The sequence below is a fragment of the Bison bison genome, unplaced genomic scaffold (assembly GCF_000754665.1).
Source record: "Bison bison bison isolate TAMUID 2011002044 unplaced genomic scaffold, Bison_UMD1.0 scf7180017864289, whole genome shotgun sequence".
NCBI lineage: Eukaryota > Metazoa > Chordata > Mammalia > Artiodactyla > Bovidae > Bison > Bison bison.
Genome location: NW_011494861.1, coordinates 4,181,380 through 4,185,467, shown reverse-complemented (window position 1 = coordinate 4,185,467; position 4,088 = coordinate 4,181,380). Strand labels below are relative to the sequence as shown.

Below are 4,088 nucleotides of genomic sequence, written 5' to 3'. Positions count from 1 at the left end.
CAACCCACTCCAGTATTCTTGCCTGGAGAATCCCACGGACAGAGGAGCCTAGCGGGCTACAGTCCATGGGGTCACATAGAGTTGGACACGACTGAGTGACTAACACACACACACGACCCACTCGGCTCTGCTTCTCTGCTCTAAATATTCTGATGCTTTTCTTCCCTCCAGTCCGGGGATGCATGCTGCCCGCCTCCCTTTTCTGGCCTCAGAGCCCCTTTCTGCTCCATCTTTCCCTAGCCTGTCTGTCCACACCCCGCCCTGACCACTTGGCCACTGTGCACCCCCACCTCCCCCCTCTCCCTCCACACCTGCAGCCGCTTCCCCTTACCTCCTCCCCCTCCCCAATCCTCGCCACCCAATCAGACCAAGCCAGCTCCCTGGAACCCAGCCAAAATTTCAGCCCAGGCGAGTCCTTCCTTGAGCAGTCCTTCTGTGGACAGGGTGGCAGTGGGGAAGGAAGTGACTCCAGTGGGAGCATCAGGGGACCGGAACTGAGCGTGACCCGTGTGAACAGGGCACAGGATCCACACCTGCATCCATCCTGCCGGGAGCCCCAGATGGCTGTGGAGGTCTTGTTGGCTCAGTCCTTGCACTCTCTGGGGCCAGGCAGTCATCTGAGGGGTGCATGTTTGGGCAGACTGGACTGAGGCCCCCTGCCTGTTCTGAAATAGCTCTCCTGTCACTCTTGGAGAGACGCCCACAGCCAGGGGAAGACGAATGCCCAGCTACTCCTGCAGAGTCCTGAGCCCATCCCAGGCTGATCTGCAGCTGGGAGGCCTGTCTCTGCCCCCAGAAATCTCCTGAGGACCTTTCCATGGGCTGCAGGTGGGGATCCATGCCAGGGACTGGGAAATCTCCACCCTGGCCATTGCCCAGGGAGCACTCACACTGGCGGCAGGCATTGATATCCATCTGCCCAGGATGGCTCACCTTGTGTGGGCCTGCTGATTATGAATTCAGTGTCACCGGGTGCGAAAGACAAATGTCATTTACGCTGCTTTGTACTCTGTACAGCTTGGAAGCCAGGTTTGGGACCAGACAGAACTGAGTTTGAAGCCCAGCCATGCCTCTCCTTAGTTGTGTGAACCCTACAAGTGACTTAACCTCTCTGAGCATCAGCTTCCTCGACTGTATGATGGCGATTGCTAAGAGAACTTACCTTCAGGATTTGAGGATGAAGTCATCTCGTGCTTATGGAGTCAGTCATGGGGTGGGCACTCAGATGGTCTCCTAGGAAAGAAGTAGAAGTAGCTGCTGTCATTGATGTTATTTCTTTTTAAAAAATATCTATTGTTTATTTGGTTGCTTCAGGTCTTAGATGGGGCACACAGGACCTTTGTTGCATCTTGTGGGAATCCATTGTAGCGCGTGGACTCTCTAGCTGTGGCTCACGGGTTTCAGTAGTTTCAGCGTGCAGGTTTAGTTGCTCCCCCGCATGTGGGATCCTATTTCCCAGACTAGGGATTCAACTGGTGTCCCCTGCACTGCAAGGAGGATTCTCAACCACGGGACCACCAGGGAAATCCTGATATTATTTCTTAACTCCCCTCAAGGCCGTGTGGGAAACAGGGTGCTGTGCCAGGTGCTCAGGAGGGAACAGCAGCCTTAAGGCCCTGAGCCAGGACCCAGGGGTGGGATTCAAGCACGAGGCCTGGTCCAGGCTTTTCCTTATTTGCAACCTGGAGCTCACCCTCTCCCATACCCCAGAGACAGAAAAGGAGAATGAGCCCATAGGTGTTTGTTTCAACTCCCTCTCAGAGGACCAGCAGGTGAAGTTCTGCTGGGCTGCCCGTTTGCTTTGGTCACATTGTTGCTCTGTAAGGCTCTTATCACTGGATAAAGGGTCACGGTGACTTGGCTGGTTTCCAGGGCTGGCAGGAGAGAGAAGACCCAACTTCAGTTCTGCTTCTCCCCCCTTCAAGAGGGCTGTTTCCTTCCATCCTTCCTTCTTCTTCTCTAAGAGGTCCCAGGTGGTAAATGGTGGTGGTGGTTCATGGTTTAGTCGCTCAATCATGTCTGATTCTTGCAACTGTAGTTCGTCAGGCTCTTCTGTCCATGGGATTTTCCAGGCAAGAATACTGGAGTGGGTTGCCATTTCCTTCTCCAGGGGATATTCCCAACCCAGGGATCGAACCCACGTCTCCTGCATTGCAGGTGGTCTCCTGTATTGCAGGTGGATTCTTTGCCACTGAGCCACCAAGGAAGCCCCTGGTAAATAGGTGGGTGGATAAAAATCACAATAACAGGTGGAAGCAGGAACCGGCTGGTGCGAGTTACAGAACCATCCTTCTGGTTTCATCTTCTTTTCCTATCTGAGTCTTTACCTGGCAGAATTAGATATGAGAAAGCCACTCCCACCAACCACACACACCCCCCTCTTTTTTTACATTTGTAGCATCTTAATTTACTTACAATAAGATGTACCCACTCAAAGTGTACAATTCAGTGAGTTGTGGCAGATAAATACACCTATGAAACCACCACCATAATCAAGACAAACACCAAATCTATTTAATTGGCTATGGGTGACCCATTTGTATTATTCATGGCATTTTTATTGACAGGTGGCAGGAGCTCAACTCATGCTACCTAGGCAAAGAAAGAGGAATATTGATCTATGTAACTGGACATTCAGGAATATACCAGCATCAGGTATGGCTGGATTCAGGCATTCAAGTGACATCATGAGTATCCTTTGCTCCCTTGATCTCTCAGAAATTCTTTCCCTGTGTCTGGCAAGATGACTGCTGACATCCTACCTCTTTAACAATGCCAAGGGAAAGAAATGGTCTTCTCTGACAGCCCTAAGAACACAGCCAAAAAGCCTATGACTTGCTTTATTGTGCTATTTGCTTTATTGTGGTAGTCTGGGGCGGGGGGCGAGGAAAGCCCTGCAATATCTCTGAGGTCCACCTGTGCTCCCACCACGGCCAATTTCAACCATCATCTGAAGCAACTTAGCACAGAATGGAGACAGACATAAAGAATAGACTTATTGACATGGGGGGCAGCAGAAGAGGGTGGGATGTATGGAGAGAGTAACATGGAAACATACACTGTGGTTTACTTGCTCAGTCATGTCCAACTCTTTGTGACCCCATGGACTGTAGTCCACCAGGCTCCTCTGTCCATGGGATTTCCCAGGCAAGAATACTGGAGTGGGCCGCCATTTCCTTCTCCAGGGGATCTTCCCAACCAAGGGATCAAGCCTGGGTCTCCTGCATTGCAGGGAGATTCTTTACCAACTGAGCCACCAGGGAAACTCCAACATATACTCTACTGTATATAAAATAGATCAGTCAGCACAGTTCAATTGCTCAGTTGTGTCAGACTCTTTGCCACCCCATGGACTGCAGCACACCAGGCTTCCCCGTCCATCATCAACTTCCGGAGCTTGCTCAAACTCATGTCCATCGAGTCAGTGATGCCATCCAACTGTCTCATTCTCTGTCATCCCCTTCTCCTTCTGCCTTCAATCTTTCCCAGCATCAGGGTCTTTTCCAATGAGTCAGTTCTTTGCATCAGGTGGCCAAGGCATTGGAGCTTCAGCATCAATCCTTCCAATAGCTAGCCAATGGGAAAATAGATAGCTAATGGGAATTTGCTGTATGACTCAGGAAACTCAACTGGGGCTCTATAACAACCTAGAGGGGTGGGATGGGGAGGGAGGTTCAAGAAGGAGGGGACAGATAGTATACCTATGACTGATTCATGTTAAGGTATGGCAGAAAATAACACAATATTGTAAAGCAATTATCCTTCAATTTAAAATAAATAAATTTAATTTTAAAAATCTTTCTTGGGGGGGTGGTGGAAAACACCTTCTGTTATGAAAGAGGGGAAGGAAGTAGAGACTGGTCAGACAGAAAGAACAGAAGAACTCCACTTTATACAAAGCTGCCGGAACAGATTTCAGAAAGCAATCTTCCAGGGTTTCCTCCCACCTGAAACTCTGGTCAAGGGAACCCAGGGTCAAGAGAACACTGACCCTGACAAGGCTGGACCCCTCATAGAAACAGTCCAGTCAATATGCAGGACAAGGGTCCAGGCTGTGTTCCTCCCCTCCCTACCCACATCCCCCACCC

General features: G+C 50.4%; 1 long non-coding RNA gene across 3 annotated transcripts in view; it reads right to left on the bottom strand.

The window, feature by feature from the left end:
* The window catches only part of LOC104995867, a 13,778-nt gene that overhangs the window by 2,212 nt on the left and 7,478 nt on the right, over positions 1-4,088 (bottom strand). For all 3 annotated transcript variants that reach the window (XR_826104.1, XR_826106.1, XR_826105.1), the window contains one exon: positions 1,163-1,233. This is a non-coding gene — a long non-coding RNA (uncharacterized LOC104995867). The remainder of the gene's footprint in view (positions 1-1,162; positions 1,234-4,088) is intronic.